Source organism: Pristiophorus japonicus, unplaced genomic scaffold (genome assembly GCF_044704955.1).
Source record: "Pristiophorus japonicus isolate sPriJap1 unplaced genomic scaffold, sPriJap1.hap1 HAP1_SCAFFOLD_476, whole genome shotgun sequence".
NCBI lineage: Eukaryota > Metazoa > Chordata > Chondrichthyes > Pristiophoridae > Pristiophorus > Pristiophorus japonicus.
In genome coordinates, this window is record NW_027254381.1 from 461281 (window position 1) to 481092 (window position 19812).

Here is a 19812-nt window from a genome sequence, read left to right on the forward strand (position 1 = left end):
GGATACTGGACATGCGCAGTGCCGTCTCTCAGCGCGCTCAGGGAATCGTTGCCCGCCCCTGCAATTGGCTGATTGACCTGATTGACAGGCCGCCCACCAATCGCGACCCTATATCTGCCACTTACCCCGCCCGCTCCCACAGTCCGAGGCGAGCTCGCTCCGGGTCACGCGGCTGCGATTCGAACTCGCGCCGCCGCTCACTCAGCGCCAGTGACGTCAACAACCCAGCAATAATGAGTGTGTGACGTCAAAACCCCAGCAACGCGAGCTGTGTGACATCAGTAACCTGGCAATGCAGGCTCTGTGACGTCATGTAGCCTGGCGGGGAGGGCACTGAGCCCACAGGATGGTGTATACCGAGCCTGGCACCAGGGGAGGGCACCGACAACACAGGATGGGCGTATACCGAGCCTGGCACCAGGGGAGGGCACCGACCCACAGGATGGCCATATACCGAGCCTGTAACCAGGGGAGGGAACCGACCCCACAGGATGGCCGTGTATCTAGCCTGGCACCAGAGGAGGGCACAAACCCCACAGGATGGGCGTATACCGAGCCTGGCACCAGGGGAGGGCACCGACCCCACAGGATGGCCGTGTATCTAGCCTGGCACCAGGGGAGGGCACAAACCCCACAGGATGGGCGTATACTGAGCCTGGCACCAGGGGAGGGCACTGACCCCACAGGATGGCCGAGTATTGAGCCTGGCACCAGTGGTGGTGGTGGAGGGGGGGGTAGGGCACCGACCCACAGGATGGCTGAGTAATGAGCCTGGCACCAGGGGCAGGCAACGACCCCATAGGATGGCGTATACCGAGCCTGGCACCAGGGGCGGGGAGGGCACCAGGAAAACCATGGGCTTATTGGTTGTCACGTGTGTGTCCAGCGGGGCGGGAGCTGCGGGTTTTACCATCAGTGACAGGCCCAGATTACCCAGGTGTATCGGCGCTGCATGGCCCATGGGACAGGAACAAGAAGGAGAGAATGTTCTGAAGTTCTATCCTGTACTTACAGTGATGACTTTTGTAAACTCCTTTTACAGGGTATTAGAAGGAGAAGATTAGCACACGGGAAGCTCAAACCCAAAGATCACGTCCCTATCTGCCACAGTTAGTCGATTCATCAAGGACTGATTATCATCGGCCTTTTACATAAGAACACAAGAAATAGGAGCAGGAATAGGCCGTACGGCCCCTGGAGCCTGCTCTGCCATTTAATACAATCATGGCTGATCTGATTATAGACTCAGGACCACTTTCCTGCCCGCTCCCCATAACCCCTTAATCCCTTATCGGTTAAGAAACTGTCTACTGCTGTCTTAAATTTATTCAATGTCCCAGCTTCCACAGTTCTCTGAGGCAACGAATTCCACAGATTTACAACCCTGAGAGATGAAATTTCTCCTCATCTCAGTTTTAACTGGGTGGCCCCTTATTCTAAGATTATGCCCCCAAGTTTCAGTCTCCCCCATCAGTGGAAACATCCTCTCTGTATCCACCTTGTCAAGCCCCCTCATAATCTTATACGTTTCGATAAGATCACCTCTCATTCTTCTGAATTCCAATGAGGATAGGCCCATTCTACTCAACCTTTCCTCGTAAGTCAACAACCTCATCTCAGGAATCAACCTAGTGAACCTTCTCTGAACTGCCTCCAAAGCAATTATATCCTTTTGTAAATATGGAAACCAAGGCAATATCCCAGGTGTGGCCTCACCAATACCCAGTAAAACTGTAGCAAGACTTCCCTGCTTTTATATTCCATCCCCTTTGCAATAAAGACCAAGATACCATTGGCCTTCCTGATCACTTGCTGTACCTGAATACTAACCTTTTGTGTTTCATGCACAAATACCCCCAGGTCCCGCTGTACTGCAGCACTTTGCAATTATTCTCCATTTAAATAATAACTTGCTCTTTGATTTTTTTTTGCCAAAGTGCATGACCTCACACTTTCCAACATTATACTGCATCTGCCAAATTTTTGCCCACTCACTTAGCCTGTCTATGTCATTTTGCAGGTATTTTGTGTCCTCCTCACACATTGCTTTTTATCCCATCTTTGCATTGTCAGCAAACTTGGCTACGTTACACTCGGTCCTTTCTTCCAAGTTGTTACTATAGATTGTAAATAGTTGGGGTCCCAGCGGCACCCCACTAGTTACTGATTGCCAACCCGAGAATGAACCATTTATCCCGACTCTCTGTTCTCTGTTGGCCAATCCTCTATCCATGTTAATATATTACCCCCAAACCCCGTGAACTTTTCTCTTGCGCAGTAACCTTTTATGTGGCACCCTTTCAAATGCCTTCTGGAGTCCAAATACACCACATCCACCGGTTTCCCTTTATCCACCATGTTCATTACATCCTCAAAGAATTCCAGCAAATTTGTCAAACATGACTTCCCCTTCATAAATCCATGCTGACTCTGCCTGACCGAATTATGCTTTTCCAAATATCCTGCTACTGCTTCTTTAATAATGGACTCCAACATTTTCCCAACCACAGATGTGAGGCTAACTGGTCTAGTTTCCTGCTTTTTGTCTGCCTCCTTTTTTAAATAGGGAGTTACATTTGCGGTTTTCAAATCTGCTGGGACCTCCCAGAATCCAGGGAATTTTGGTAAATTATAACCAATGTATCCACTATCCCTGCTGTTACTTCTCTTAAGACGCTAGGATGCAAGTCATCAGGTCCAGGAGATTTATCTGCCTTTAGACCCATTACCTTACTTCTTAGTGATTGTGATCAATTCCTCCCCCTCTATAGCCTCTTGACTATCCACTGTTGGAATATTGTTTGTGTCCTCTACCGTAAAGACCGATACAAAGTATTTGTTCACAGTTTCTGCCATCTCCATGTTCCCCATCACTAATTCCGGTTCTCATCCTCTGAGGGACCAACATTTACTTTAGCCACTTTTTTCCTTTTTATATACCAAGAGAAACTCTTGCTATCGGTTTTTATATTTTGTGCTAGTTTACTTTCATAGTCTATCTTCCCTTTCTTAATGATTTTTTTAGTCATTCTTTGCTGGCTTTTAAAAGCTTCCCAATCTTCTGTCCTTCCACTAGTTTTGGCCACTTTGTATGCCCTTGTTTTTAATTGGATACCATCCTTTATTTCTTTAGTTAGCCACGGATGGCTATCTTTTCTTTTACACCCTCAATGGAACTGGAACTGGATTGCAGTGGGACTTTCAGGAGAATATTAAAGTTGGGCACCACAGAAATAATTACAATCTGAGTGTCAATATCAAGGCAACTTATTCCAGGGGCATTCATTCATCGTGGGCCACCTTGACCTGCGAGAGGTCACCACCGCAGGTCAGGAGGATAAAAGAGCAGCGTGGGTCCTGGAATGTCGTGGCCCACCCTGACCTGCGAGAGGACATATTCGCATCTGTTCCGTGTACTGCTTTCATCTGCATAGTGCTACATGTAACGAGATTCTTGATCGGTATTGAAGTGTATCCTAGAATGTAATGTAAACCTGTTATTATCTGCTCCATGTAATACCCTTATTTGCACAGTACTACATGTAACATGATTTACAGATTGTACTAAACTGTACCTTGAAATGAAATGCACGCTAGTGCATCGTATGGAACTGCTGTCAGCATCCAAACGAATTGTATGGAATTGCTGACCGCAAGGTACTGAACTATTTTCCAACGTATTTGGAAAATTTTATATGAATAAAGTATATTTTTGAAGAAAAAAAGACCACCGCGGGTCGGGAGGATAAAAGAGCATACCACTGCAGCTTCCAGAGTGAGCTGCTACAAGTGTGCGATGGCTTCGAGGTGGGCGACTGGATGACATCATCAAAACCCAGGTCACAGTTTGGAGCGTGGGCAGGAACATCGGCGGGGTCCAGGTACAGCGGAGGAGTGGGAGGGTCGGGGCGGATGAGCGGCGAGAGATCGTGGCGGAGGAATGGTGAGAGATTGTGGCGGAGGTGCAGTGAGAGATCGTGGCAGAGGAACGGTGAGAGATCGTGGCGGAGGTGCGGTGAGAGATCGTGGCGGAGGAACGGTGAGAGATCATGGCAGAGGTGCGGTGAATGAGGGTACGGGGCCCAGAAGAGCCGAGAGCCCAGGGGCAGCACGGACCTGCCCACACTGCAATATGTGTGCGCACTAGGTCCTTGAAGCAGAGCAAGTCTCCTGCCGTCTGGTTAACCCTTGCCACTGGATAAAGGCCAAGCTCTGTCAATCCCATGTGGTGGCTGGTATGCGACGGTCACCACACGTTAAAACAATCCAGGCACAGGCATCTTCCACCCTTTAATTGGAGTTCAGGACTGGAATATCGGCTCCTTCATTGAAACATCTGCGATCCCATGTGGAAGCAAGTCATCCTGGTTCCAGGGACCACAGATGATGATGATGAAGACCATTCTCGGGGAGGTTGCGGGTATTCCCGGGATTCTGCAGATATTGTGGGAGGCAGATTAGTTCGGTGACAATTGCAGATCCGCCCCGGAATAGACAAAACAATCTGTGACCCTCCTGTGAAGCGCCTGGGGACCTTTTACTGCGGTAAAGGCGCTATATAAACACAAGTTGTTGTTGTTGTCCCGCCAATCCCTCTTTTTTCATAGGCAGTCCCTCCGAATCGAGGAAGACTTGCTTCCACTCCTAAAATTAGTTCTTTGGTGGTTGAACAGTCCAATACGAGAGCCACAGACCCTGTCACAAGTGGGACAGATATTCGTCGGAGGAAGGGGTGGGTGGCACTGGTTTATTACACGCTCCTTCCGCTGCCTGCGCCTGACCTTTTCACGCTCGCGGCGTTGAGATTCGAAGAGCTCAACGCCCTCCCGGATGCACTGCCTCCACTTAGGGCGGTCTTTGGCCAGGGTCTCCCAGGTGTCAGTGGGGATGTCGCACGTTATCAGAGAGGCTTTGAGGGTGTCCTTGTAACATTTCCTCTGCCCACCTTTGGCTCGTTTGCCGTGACGGAGCTCCGCGTAGAGTGCTTGCTTTGGGAATCCCGTGTCAGGCATGCGGACAATGTGGCCTGCTCAGCGGAGCTGGTCGAGTGTGGTCAGTGCTTCAATGCTGGGGATGTTGGCCTGGTCGAGGACGCTAACGTTGGTGCGTCTGTCCTCCCAGGGGATTTGCAGGATCTTGCGGAGACATCGTTGGTGGTATTTCTCCAGCGACTTGAGCTGTCTGTTGTACATGGTCCATGTCTCTGAGCCACACAGGAGGGGGGCTATTACTGCAGCCCTGTAGACCATGAGCTTGGTGGTAGGTTTGAGGCCTGGTCTTCAAACACTCTTTTCCTCAGGCGGCCGAAGGCTGCACTGGCGCACTGGAGGCGGTGTTGGATCTGGTGGTCAATGCCTGCCCTTGTTGATAAGAGACTCCCGAGGTTTGGGGAATGGTCCCCGGTGTCCAGGGCCGCGCCGTGGACCTTGCTGACTGGGGGGCAGTGCTGTGCAGCGGGGACAGGCTGCTGGAGGACCTTTGTCTTACGGATGTTTAGTGTAAGGCCCGAGCTCTCGGCCGCCTCAGTAAATACGTCACAATGTCCTGGAGTGGAACACAGGGGCAAAGGTCGCCGCCCGTTAAACATTCAAATATTTCAACCCAACCGCCAAGCTCCGAGCGCGAGCCTCGCTCAACCCAAATCATGGCCGCAAACCCCGCCTCCCGGCGGCGCTGATTGGCCAGGGGCGGCCCAGTGAGGAGCTCCCGGGGAAAGGGGATTGGCCGGAGGGCCTGTCACTCAGAGTGAGGGAGGCGGGCCCGGGCCTCAGTGGGACTCGGAGCTCGGGCAGTGTGTTTGGGCCGGGCGTCAGTGATGCGGCGCTGGGAGCGGCCGCCTGGTTTTATACCTGGGGGGCTGGGGTGAGAGGAGCGGGGATTGAGGAGGAGGAGGAGGAGGAGGAGGAGGAGGATGATGATGATGATGATGATGGGTGGGCAGGCAGTGAGGATAGGTTTAAGGAGGCGGAATGGGAGTGAGGAGGAGGGAGGATGCGGGGCAGGATGTGGGTGGTGTGTGAGGAGGGGGACAGTGTGGTTGAGGGGGGATGGGGTGAGGATGTGGGTGGTGTGTGAGGAGGGGGACAGTGTGGTTGAGGGGGGGATGGGGGTGAGGATGTGGGTGGTGTGTGAGGAGGGGGACAGTGTGGTTGAAGGGGGGATGGGGGTGAGGATGTGGGTGGTGTGTGAGGAGGGGGACAGTGTGGTTGAGGGGGGGTGAGGAGGTGGGAGAATGTGGGTTAAGATGTGGGTGAGGAGATGGGGGCAGAGGATGGGGCAGTGAGGAGGAGGGGGTGGGATGTGAGGAGGAGATGGGACAGGAATGTGGAGGTGAAGGAGGGGTCACATTGCCCAGTTTAACACTTTGCCGATTGTACAAACTATAAATTTACTTTTAATTTTTTTAATTTTAGCAGCGCCGTGGCTCTTGTCAGCTCCTAGAATCATCGACGCACACAGCACAGGAGGAGGCCATTCGGCCCATCGTGCCTGTGAAAGAGCTGTCCCATTAGTCTCACTCCCCTGCTCTTACCCCAGAGCCCTGCGAATGTCTCCTATTTAACTATTTATCTAATTCTCTTTTGAAAGTTACTATTGAATCTGCTTCCACCACCCTTTCAGGCAGGGCACTCCAGATCACCATAACTCGCTGTGTAAAAATGTATCCCCTCATTTACCCCCTGGATTGTTTTTTGCCATTTGCCAATTATCTTCAGATCTCGGAGTTTCAATCCCAGGAGAAAATGAAGACAATCCTACATTCTCCGAGGCAGAAGAAAACCTCTTGACGATTTTGAGTTTGAGCAGCAAGAGAACATCTCTGAAATGACGGTGAATTCTCAGTGGGCCGATGTGGGCTGTGCCTGTACAGTTAAGCGTGTTATGTATCCCATGCTGGCTAACAACTCTATCCCTGTGCATTTTCAGCAGCGTGGCTTGGCGTTTATTAAGCATCGTGATCAATGTGCTGGTGACCAATAGTTTTGCTTCCTCCTTGAACTCTTTTTGTCTTCACAGGAACAGTTGAATCAATCGCAGAAACTCATCGACTCTGAATTTTCTACATTGCGCAATATTTTGGATGAAAAGGAACAGAATTTGGTCGAAGAACTGAATGAGGAAAAGATGATATTTTACTCAGAATGGAGACAAATCTGCGAGAAATCCGAGACCATTCATGATAAGCTTTCCTTGCTGTAGATAAATGACCTGAACTTTGGCATAGAAAGTACAATTCTGAAGTTTGCTGACGAGTGAAAACTTGGCAACATAGTGAATAGTGAGCATGATGGAAGCAGACTTCAGGAGGACAAAGACAGACTGGAGAAATGGGCAGACACATGGCAGGTACAGTTTAATGTGGCTGAGTGTGAGGTGATGCACTTTGGGAAGAACAACACGGAGAGGTAGTATAATCTAAATGGTGCTATTTTGAGAGTTGTGCAAGAACAGAATGAACTGGGGTAAATGTTCACAAATCTTTGAAGGTGGCAGGGCAAGTTGATAAGACAGTGAAGAAAGCTTGTGGGATACTTGGCTTTGTAAACGGGGGCATTAAATTCAAAAACAAGGAAGTCATGCTGAACCTTTACAAATCATTGGTTAGGCCGCAGCTGGAGAATTGTGTAGAATTCTGGGAACCAGACTTGAGGAAGGATGTCAAGGTCTTGGAGAGAGTAAGGAGGAGGTTTATTAGGATGAGAGTAGGAATGAGGGACTTCAGTGAAGTGGAGAGATAGCAGAAGCTGGGATTGTTTACCTTGGAGCAGCAAAGGTCAAGGGGACACCTAATGGAGGTAATCAAAATTCTGAGGGGTTTTGATTGAGCAAACGGGAGAAACTATTTCTTCTGGCAACCGGACCGGTAGCCCGAGGTCACAGATCTAAAATAATTGGCAAGAGAACTAGAGGGAAATGTGGAAATATGTTTTCAGATTTGTAACCTGAAAGGGTGGTGGAAGCAGATTCCATCGGGGTGTTCAAAGGGCAATTGGACATGTAGCTGGAGAGAACTAATTTGCAGGGTTATGGGGAAAGGATTGGGTGTGGGAATAAATTGGACAGCTCTTTCACAGGATCAACAGCTTTAATCTCCTCTGTGTCTTTGACATCCAGGCCCACATCACATCCTTGCTGTCTACTCTGCTGTGCCTGAATACTTTTACAAAAATTATTCATTCACAGAGTTGTGGAAATCTGAAACACTCATCTCAAAATTGAATGCTTGAATCAAACAATTCACCATTTTCCAGACTGAGATGGGTAGATTGTTGTTGGTTAAGGACATCAAGGGATATGGAGCAGAAGTGGGTAAATGCAGTTGAGGTACAGATCTAACTGAATGGTGGAATAGGCTCCACCTGTCCCTGTGCACCATCCTCTGCAGTCAGCCATGTTTATAATATTTCCACAACACTGGAGTTCCCGAGTGCTGCAGTAATCTCGTGTTTTGGAATTGCTGATCCCGAATGCATTCAGCGTTCACATCTATACAGCTTACTGTAGATGTTCCATCTTTTGGCCCCTAGTTTACCCTTGTTAATGTTACCTGGTTCTTGTATATCACCCACCTGCTGTCCAGATTCCACTCTGTAATCAATGTCATGTGGATCACCTTTCCTCCTGGCCTTCTCCCTCCTCCAATGTAAATGCTTCTTGCAGCTACTTCAATGTTCCTGACCAGTTCCATTGTTTTTATTTGATCAGCTCTCTCCCATTTTTTGTCACAGGAACAGCGCCATTTATGTTTCAACGTCCCAGTATCATTTTCGCAGCAGATTGACATAATTTGCGATTTTCTTTGCAAACATCTTTGTCACCAAAAACAGGAAGTATAACAAGCCTTGATTTTCTCGGCCAACCTTGCATGGGAGGGTTCAGAGCCCTTACAGGATTTCATACATTGCCATTTAGCCCTCCCCTGCTCCTCCAGTACCTTTTGTCATTTATCTTCAATGTGCACAGACCTATCGCTAGGTAACCAACTCATCATCATTACCACACTCATCACCACCCACCTCCCTACAGCCAGAATCTCCCTGCACATTAACAGACTGCAGGAAGATATCAGTGAACTGGTCACGTGGGCAGAACAGTGGCAAATAGAATTCAATCTGCAGAAGTGTGAGGTCATGCATTTGGGGAGGGCTAACAAGGCAAGGGAATACACATTAAATGGTGGGACAGTGTACAGGACCTGACACTGAGACACTCACGGGCTTTACAGTAGCAGAGGGGAGTGAATCGTTCCCCCTTTACCCGCTGTGTACTGTACATGTACAGGAGCTGGCACTGAGAGGCACACGGGCTCTACAGTACCAGACAGGAATGAATCGTTCCCCTTTACCCGCTGTGTACTGTACATGTACATGTACAGGAGATGACACTGAGAGGCACACGGGCTATACAATAGCAGAGTGGAGTGAATCGTTCCCCTTTACCCACTGTGTACTGTACATGTACAGGAGATGACACTGAGAGGCATACGGGCTATACAATAGCAGAGTGGAGTGAATTGTTCCCCTTTACCCACTGTGTACTGTACATGTACATGAGCTGACACTGAGACACACATGGGCCATACAATAGCAGAGTGGAGTGAATATTCCTCTTTACGCGCTGTGTACAGGAGCTGACACTGAGACACACACGGACTTTACAGAAGCAGCCGGGAGTGAATTATTCCTTTACCCGCTGTGTACTGTACATGTACAGGAGATGACACTGAGACACACATGGGCTTTACAGTACCAGATCGGATTTATGAGGATGTTGCCTGGACTGGAGAATTTTAGCTTTGAGGAAAGACTGGATAGGCTGGGATTGTTTATTCTTTGGCAAAGAGGAGGCTGAGGAGAGACCCGAGTGAATAGGAAGGACCTATTTCCCTTAGCAGTGGGGTCAACAAGCAGGGGGCATAGATTTAAAGTAATTGGTAGGAGGTTTGGCGGGTATTTGAGGGGAAATGTTTTCACCCAGAGGGTGGTTGGGGTATGGAACTCACTTACCGAAAGGTTGGTAGAGGCAGAAAACCTCACCACTACTAAAACGTACTTGAATGTACACTTGAAGTGCCATAACCTACAGGGCTAGGACCAAGAGCTGGAAAGTGGGATTAGGCCGGATAACTCTTCGTCGGCCGGCACGGACACAATGGGCCGAAATGGCCTCCTGCCCTGCTGTAAATTTCAATGATTCTGTGAACTGCATCTTTGTCCTAACTATGTTCTCTGGCTTCTGAACTACTTGTTCCTCCATTACTTGGTCTTCTGCATTCGGAGTTAGTGCTTGATCTAATTAAATGGTGGAACAGTCTCGAGGGGCTGAATGACCACCTCCTGTTCCTATGTTCCTATATCTGCACATTGTTGTGGCTTTCTCAGTTTCTTTACAAGCATTCTTCTTGCCGTCAGTGCATCCTCTATTATCTTATGTGCTCGGTTTCCCCCAGCAGTTATTTCTGTTTCTTGCTGCCCCTGTACCTGTTTGCAAAAATCCCTGTCCCAGCTCCCCAGTGACTCGCCCTCAATATTGAGTACCAGCCCATCCACTTCACTAAACTGACTCAATTTGTCCAATACTATCCACTGGTCTTTGTTTATTAGCTTTCCAACCGTTTCCTCCCATTAGTTCCCATCGGCTCCTCTCAAAGGCCCAAACATAAAAACATAGAAAATAGGTGCAGGAGTAGGCCATTCGGCCCTTCGAGCCTGCACCGCCATTCACTGAGTTCATGGCTGAACATGCAACCTCAGTACCCCATTCCTGCTTTCTCGCCATACCCCTTGATCCCCCTAGTAATAAGGACTACATCTAACTCCTTTTTGAATATAGTTAGTGAATTGGCTTCAACAACTTTCTGTGGTAGAGAATTCCACAGGTTCACCACTCTCTGGGTGAAGAAGTTTCTTTTCATCTCGGTCCTAAATGGCTTACCCCTTATCCTTCGACTGTGACCCCTGGTTCTGGACTTCCCCAACATTGGGAACAATGTTCCTGCATCTAACCTGTCTAAACCCGTCAGAATTTTAAATGTTTCGAAGAGATCCCCTCTCATTCTTCTGAACTCCAGTGAATACAAGCCCATTGATCCAGTCTTTCTTGATATGTCAGTCCCGCCATCCCGGGAATCAGTCTGGTGAACCTTCGCTGCACTCGCTCAATAGCAAGAATGTCCTTCCTCAAGGTAGGAGACCAAAACTGTACACAATACTCCAGGTGTGGCCTCACCAAGGCCCTGTACAACTGTAGTAACACCTCCCTGCCCCTGAACTCAAATCCCCTCGCTATGAAGGCCAACATGCCATTTGCTTTCTTAACCACCTGCTGTACCTGCATGCCAACCTTCAATGACTGATGTACCATGACACCCAGGTCTCGTTGCACCTCCCCTTTTCCTAATCTGTCACCATTCAGATAATAGTCTGTCTGTCTGTTTTTACAACCAAAGTGGATAACCTCACATTTATCGACATTAAACATCATCTGCCATGCATTTGCCCACTCACCTAACCTATCCAAGTCACTCTGCAGCCTCATTGCATCCTCCTCGCAGCTCACACTGCCACCCAACTTAGTGTCATCCGCAAATTTGGAGCTACTACATTTAATCCCCTCGTCTAAATCATTAATGTACAATGTAAACAGCTGGGGCCCCAGCACAGAACCTTGCGGTACCCCACTAGTCACTGCCTGCCATTCTAAAAAGTACCCATTTACTCCTACTCTTTGCTTCCTGTCTGCCAACCAGTTCTCAATCCACGTCAGCACACTACCCCCAATCCCATGTGCTTTAACTTTGCACATTAATCTCTTGTGTGGGACCTTGTCAAAAGCCTTCTGAAAGTCCAAATACACTACATCAACTGGTTCTCCCTTGTCCACTCTACTGGAAACATCCTCAAAAAATTCCAGAAGATTTGTCAAGCATGATTTCCCTTTCACAAATCCATGCTGACTTGGACCTATCATGTCACCTCTTTCCAAATGTGCAGCTATGACATCCTTAATAATTGATTCCATCATTTTACCCACTACCGATGTCAGGCTGACCGGTCTATAATTTCCTGTTTTCTCTCTCCCTCCTTTTTTAAAAAGTGGGGTTACATTGGCTATCCTCCACTCCTTAGGAACTGATCCAGAGTCTATGGAATGTTGGAAAATGACTGTCAATGCATCCGCTATTTCCAAGGCCACCTCGTTAAGTACTCTGGGATGCAGACCATCAGGCCCTGGGGATTTATCGGTCTTCAATCCCATCAATTTCCCCAATACAATTTCCCGATTAATAAGGATTTCCCTCAGTTCCTCCTTCTTACTAGACCCTCTGACCCCTTTTATATCCGGAAAGTTGTTTGTGTCCTCTTTAGTGAATACCGAACCAAAGTACTTGTTCAATTGGTCTGCCATTTCTTTGTTCCCAGTTATGACTTCCCTTGATTCTGACTGCAGGGGACCTAGTCTTTACTAACCTTTTTCTCTTTACATATCTATAGAAGCTTTTGCAGTCCATTTTAATGTTCCCTGCAAGCTTCCTCTCGTACTCTATTTTCCCTGCCCGAATCAAACACTTTGTTCTCCTCTGCTGAGTTCTAAATTTCTCCCATTCCCCTGGTTCGCTGCTATTTCTGGCCAATTTGTATGCCACTTCCTTGGCTTTAATATTATCCCTGATTTCCCTTCATTGCTCAGGTTGAGCCACCTTCCCTTTTTTTATTTTTACGCCAGACAGGGATGTACAATTGTTGTAGTTCATCCATGCGGTCTCTAAATGTCTGCCATTGCCCATCCACTGTCAACCCCTTAAGTATCATTCGCCAATCTATCCTAGCCAATTCACGCCTCATACCTTCAAAGTTACCCTTCTATACGTTTTGGACCATGGTCTCTGAATTAACTGTTTCCTTCTCCATCCTAATGTAGAATTCCACCATATTATGGTCACTCTTCCCCAAGGGGCCTTGCACAACGAGATTGTTAATTAATCCTCTCATTACACAACATCCAGTCTAAGATGGCCTCCCCCCTAGTTGGTTCCTTGATATATTGGTCTCGAAAACCATCCGTTATGCACTCCATGAAATCCTCCTCCACCGTATTATTTCCAGTATGCATATTAAAGTCACCCATGATAACTGCTGGACCTTTATTGCATGCACCCCTAATTTCCTGTTTGATGCCCTCCCCAACATCACTACTACTGTTTGGAGGTCTGTACACAACTCCCACGAGCGTTTTCTGCCCCTTGGTATTCCGTAGTTCCACCCATACCGATTCCACATCATCCAAGCTAATGTCATTTCTTACAATTACATTAATTATCTCTTTAACCAGCAACGCCACCCTGCCTTTCCTTTCTGTCCATCGATCCAATAGTTGAATACCCTTGGATGTTGAGTTCCCAGCCTTGGTCACCCTGGAGCCATGTCTCCGTGATGCCAACCACATCGTATCCGTTTACTGCTATCTGCACAGTTAATTCGTCCACCTTATTCGCATTGAGGCACAGAGCTTTCAGGCTTGCCTTTTTCTTACACTTTGACCCTTTAGAATTTTGCTGTAAAGTGGCCCTTTTCGTTTTTTGCCTTGGGTTTCTCTGCCCTCCACTTTTACTCATCTCCTTTCTGTCTTTTGCTTCTGTCTCCATTTTGTTTCCCTCTGTCTCCCTGCATTGGTTCCCATCCCCCTGCCATATTAGTTTAACTCATCCCCAACAGCACTCCTCCTAGGACATTGGTTCCAATCCTGCCTAGGTGCAGACCGTACGTTTTGTACTGGTCCTACCTCCCCCAGAACCGGTTCCAATGCCCCAGGAATTTGAATCCCTCCCTGCTGCACCACTGCTCAAGCCACGTATTCATCTGAGCTATCCTGCGATTCCTACTCTGACTAGCACGTGGCACTGGTAGCAATCCCGAGATTACTACTTTTGAGGTCCTACTTTTTAATTTAGCTCCTGGCTCCTTAAATTCGTCTCGTAGGACCTCATCCTGTTTTTTACCTATATCGTTGGTACCAATGTGCACCACAACAACTGGCTGTTCACCCTCCCTTTTCAGAATGTCCTGCACCCGCTCCAAGACATCCTTGACCCTTGCACCAGGGAGGCAACATACCATCCTGGAGTCTTGGTTGCGGCCGCAGAAACGCCTATCTATTCCCCTTACAATTGAATCCCCTATCACTATCGCTCTCCCACTCTTTTTCCTGCCCTCCTGTGCAGCAGAGCCAGCCATGGTGCCTTGAACTTGGCTGCTGCTGACTTCCCCTGGTAAGTCATCCCCCTCAACAGTACTCAAAGCGGTGTATCTGTTTTGCAGGGGGATGACCGCAGGGGACCCCTGCACTACCTTCCTTGCACTGCTCTTCCTGTTGGTCTTCCATTCCCTATCTGGCTGTGGACCCTTCACCTGCGGTAAGACCAACTCGCTACACGTGCTACTCACGTCATTCTCAGCATCGTGGATGCTCCAGAGAGAATCCACCCTCAGCTCCAATTCCGCAACGCGGTCCGTCAGGAGCTGGAGGCTGGTACACTTCCCACACACCGGAAGTGTCCTTGAGTTCCCACATGGTACAGGAGGAGCATATCACTTCAGGTTTTGGGCAGCTGAGATCAGTGAGTTGCTCCACACTTTACTATTGACTCTCTAGCTCTCTCATGCTGCAAAGTCGAGCCTTGTTTAGTCTGTTTGAGCACTGCCAGCGGTCTGCTGTGCGTTAACATTTGTGTTTCTGTCTATTTCAGGAGAGTCCGCCGGAGGAGCAGAGGTACGACACGCTCCAAAAATAACTGAACAACATTATAAAGTAGGATATTGAAGAGCGGTTTTATTTTCTGCTGTTCAATATTTCATAGTACGCTTCACTAATAATGTAAATATTAGCCAAACATAGCGGGAGGCAGCCTGTCTCTGGGAGCATTTAAGGGACTCACCCAGTATAGAGTGTGGAGACATGTAATGGACATTCTCAACCCTGGTACGGAGAGCCTTTCCTGGTTTCTAACTTAACCCGTAAAACCCTCAATAAGTGGGCACATCTTAAGAATACCAGACACGAGTAAAAGAATGTAAATATTATCCATATCTCTTCAAAGAAGAAAATAGATGAAATGGCAGCATTTGATGTCTGATTCATGATTTATAATGCAGCAATCTAATAATCACAACTATTTTAGAAGCAATCGGCCATTAGAATTCATTCATTAGTAAACAAAAACAGTGATCTAAATCATTAACCTGTTACACTGGGTTCTCTCATGGTTTAAAACTGGAAAATTAATGCACCAGTATATTCACAACTGATTTGGTCAAATCACTTTCAATCACCTCCTGACTCCCCAAAGCCTTTCCCCCATCTCAAAAGCATAAGTCAGGAGTGTGATGGAATACTCTCCACTTTCCTGGATGAGTGCAGCTCCAACAAAGTTCAAGAAGCTCGACACCATCCAGGACAAAGCATCCCACTTGATTGGCACCCCATCCACCACCTTCAACATTCACTCCCTCCACCACCGGCGTACTGTGGCTGCAGTGTGTACCATCTACACGTTGCACTGCAGCAACTCCCAAACCCGCGACCTCTACCACCCAGAGGGACAAGGGCAGCAGTTGCAGGGGAACACCCTCACCTACAAGTTCCCCTTCACATTACACACCATCCTCACTTGGGAAATATATCAGCTGTTCCTTCATCGCTGGATCAAAATCCTGGAACTCCCTCCCTAGCATCCCTGTGGGAGCACCTTCACCACACGGACTGCAGTGGTTCAAGAAGGTGGCTCACCACCCCCTTCTCGAGGGCAATTAGGGATGGGCAATAAATGCTGGCCTTGCACCACCATATCCCAGCAACGAATGAAAAAAATACAGAAGAGACTTTCAACATGAAATGTTCACACCTTCATGGACAAAGATGAAGGAACGGCCTTGAAGGGAGTGGAACACGGGGAAGGTTGAAAATATTTGTGAACAAAATGAAGTAAATCAGAAATATAATGGTTGCGATGTCAGGAATGTGTTTGTTTTTAGGAAAGAGATCTGTTTTATAAAAAATATTTCTGAGCCGCCTCGAGTGTTTGAAGAGCAGTTGGTTCGGCCGCTCAACGTGCCCTCACTCCGCCCATTTGTACCTCAGAATTGCAGTCAGGGTCCTCTGTACATCACGGGACCCCAGTTTGATGAGGTTTCCCTCCTGAAACAGGCAGGCGTTCCCGCTACCCATCTCAGGACCCCACCCACGGTGACGATGGCTGAAGCACCAGCGTAAACTTTAGTGCCATTTCCAGGCGACTATCGCTCCGGTTACACCAGGCGGGGGCTCTTAAAATCAGTCCTCTTAGTTCAGGATAGGAGCAGGAGGAGGCCATTCAGCCCCTGGAGCCTGTCCCACCATTCAATGCGATCATGACTGATCTGTGACCTGTCTCCATAAACCTGCCTTTGGCCCATATCCCACAATCCCTTTGGTTAACGAAAATCCATCAACCTCCGGTTTAAAATTAACAATTGAAGCTGCATCAATTGTGGTTTGCAGAAGAAAATTCCAAACTTCTCCCACTCTTTGTGTGTCGAAGTATTTTCTAACTTCACTCCTGAAAGGCCTGGCTATAATTTTTAGATGATGCCCCTAGTCCTAGACAACCCACGCGGCGGAAAGGCTTACTCTTGGTTCTTAATATCTTGAAAACTTCGATCAAATCACGTCTTAAACTTCTAAATTCCAGGGATGGGTAAGGTGCAAATTTAAAATAAAAACGTTTAGTACGTGACTCTGGGATGTCGTTAAGCCCCCAATTCGCTTAAAAAAAAATCATTGTCGCTTCTGTTGTGTAGTTTAATAACAGGCTTGCCAGAAGAGGTGTTGCACTAATTCATCTCAAACACCGCCATGTAGTGTCACCTTCTGCCTGTGGAGCAACATTACAGGCAGCAAGATCACCGGATTCTTGTGTTACACAGCTCATTCCACCCAGTAACTCCCCGTCTACAATTCACCATCGATTTGTTTCTTCTCTCTTCCCCACCCCCCCACCCCACTCCGCGCACATGCTTTCTCTCCCTCGCTCCCTCGCTCCCCAGCTCTCTCCCCGCATCACCTGTGACTGGGACCAAGGGCCAGCAGGTGGCAGGTTGAAATTTTGGGATGGGCCTGTTGGTGACCTTTAACCCCACAGATTGTCAGTGGTGCGGAGTTTTTCCCGCCATCATTCAGCCCTGGGGAGAAGTAGGGAAAGGTTCTCTCAGTGAAAGTGTGGAGATGGGACATGATGGGACAAGTTGTCTGCATTGTAAAATGACACCTGTCCACCCTCATAGTCCAGGTACACCCTGATCGTCAGGGGCTTCACACTCTGGGTGAGGTGGGTTAGTGAGGGGGAGGTGCCGGCAAAATAGCCTCTTCCGGGATCCAGCCCCACAATCCAGTATCCGGTCTCTATGCTCGGGGTGAATAGCCCTTTTCTCCCGGCAGACTCTCTGACCACTTCCAGACCCCACCTTGTTCCACACCTCCACCTCTGATCCCAGGACACAGCCCCAGGGATCAAACCTCTCCAGGGTGTCAGGGAGCGGCTGCTGTTTGTCTCCATGTCTCACACGGGTCCGGTCCTCAGATAGGATGAGCCGGGGATTCGCTGTGTTCGGATCCAGACTCATCGAGGCTGGAGCTGGGGGAAAGTTAAAATACAACAGTCAGTGATTCAGTTTCTTGCTGTGATTTATTCAAACACTTTCCTGTTTAAAGTGCCCACTCGGGCTCTGGGTTGTGATCATAGAATCAGCTACTGCTCCAGGGTTTATGCCCTGGGGGGCGATTTACGTCGATTTTGGGCCCAAATCAGCGCCCGGAGATAAAGAATCGAAAATCACTGGAGAGAGCGGGGGGAGAAACATAGAAACATAGAAATTGGGTGCAGGAGTAGGCCATTCGGCCCTTTGAGCCTGCACCACCATTCAATAAGATCATGGCTGATCATTCACCTCAGTACCCCTTTCCTGCTTTTTCTCCATACCTCTTGATCCCTTTAGCCCTAAGGGCCAGAACTAACTCCCTTGGGGAATATATCCAATGAACTGGCATCAACAACTCTCTGCAGTAGAGATTTCCATAGGTTAACAACTGAGTGAAAAAGTATCTCCTCATCTCAGTCCTAAATGGCTTCCCCCTTATCCTTAGACTGTGTTCCCTGGTTCTGGATTTTCCCAGCATCGGGAACATTCTTCCTGCATCTAACCTGTCCAGTCCCGTCAGAATTTTATATATTTCTATGAGATCCCCTCTCATCCTTCTAAACTCCAGTGAATACAGGCCCAGTCGATCCAGTCTCTCCTCATATGTCAATCCAGCCATTCCGGGAATCAGTCTGGTGAACCTTCGCTGCATTCCCTCAATAGCAAGAACGTCCTTCCTCAGATTAGGAAACCAAAACTGAACACAGTATTCCAGGTGAGGCCTCACTAAGGTCCTGTACAACTGCAGTAAGACCTCCCTGCTCCCATACTCAAATCCCCCAACTAAGAAGGCCTTCTTCACCGCCTGCTGTACCTGTATGCCAACTTTCAATGACTGATGTACCATGACACCCAGATCTCATTGCACCTCACCCTTTTCCTAATCTGCCACCATTCAGATAATATTCTGCCTTCGCGTGGGGGGAGGGGGAGAGAGAGCGGGTGGTTGGGGGGGGAGGGAGAGCGGGGGGAGGAAAAGTGGGGGACAGAGAGCGGGGGGGAGGGGGAGAGAGCGCAGGGGGGCGAGAAAGTGGGGGGGTGTGGAGAGAGCGAAGAGGAGGAGAAAGAGCAGGTGAGGGGGTGGGGGGGAAGAGCAGGGGGAGGGGTAGAGGGGTGGGGGCAGCTGTTTCCAAAGGCCACAAGGAATGTAGTGTAGTGAATAAAATATTTCACAGGTAAGACAGCGTCCAGTATAAGGAATGCGATGGAAATAAACACACTGCAATTACATCTGAAGGAGAAACTTACATTTCCAATGTTCCTGACAAATATCTCAAACCACTTCCCACAATGTATTACTTCCCATACCCTCTACATAAAGTAGTTGGGAGTGATTTACGTCTCACTATTGTCCGGATTTACACCGTAAACAGAGCAGTAACGAGACAAAAATCACCCGCAGTGGTTCCCACTAAGTGCCGCCGGGAAATTATGCCACAGCCGCAAAATAGGAATCCAGCGTTCCCGCACTAAACATGGGGGAAGCCGCATTAGTTTATGCAAACCGGATCCCAGAATGTACATAGGACCCCTGTGCAATCTTGGTCTTCCATTGGTCGTTGTGTGAGCTGTGCAAGTCCCGCCCAGTGGAACAGTCTGTAGAATGGCCCAACCTGTGGTCCTTAAAGGGACTGCTGGAAGTCTCAGAGGGAATGATGCAAGGAGTTAGTTCCGTCCGGTGTCCTGGACAATATTTATCCATCAACCAACATCATGAGAACTGGTTATCTGGTAATTATCACTTTGCTGCTTGTGGGAGCTTGCTGTGCACAAATTGCAACAGTGACTACACTTTAAAAACTCTTCATTGTCTGTAAAGAGCTTCGGGACGTCCCGAGGTCGTGAAAGGTCGGATATAAAAACAGGTTCTTTCTATTTATTCTGTGTGGAACAGTTTCTCTGTGGCCGGGAGGTGCAGGAATTGTCCTGCCCGCTGCTGGCTGTTCCTCGACTTTTCCCCTCTGCCCACAACCCCCACCCCACCATCCTATCTCCTTCCCCCTCCCCCACCATCCTATCTCCTTCCCCTCCCCCACCATCCTATCTCCTTCCCCCTCCCCCACCATCCTATCTCCTTCCC

The 19812-nt window shown here is 48.5% G+C and overlaps 1 long non-coding RNA gene across 1 annotated transcript; it reads left to right on the top strand.

Annotated features, from left to right (window-relative positions):
* Positions 1 to 7021: 7021 nt before the first annotated feature.
* LOC139252679 (uncharacterized) lies at positions 7022 to 16002 on the top strand. The gene is made up of 2 exons (XR_011591505.1): positions 7022 to 7347; positions 14747 to 16002. It is a non-coding gene; the product is annotated as an uncharacterized lncRNA (long non-coding RNA).
* The last annotated feature ends 3810 nt before the right edge of the window (positions 16003 to 19812 follow it).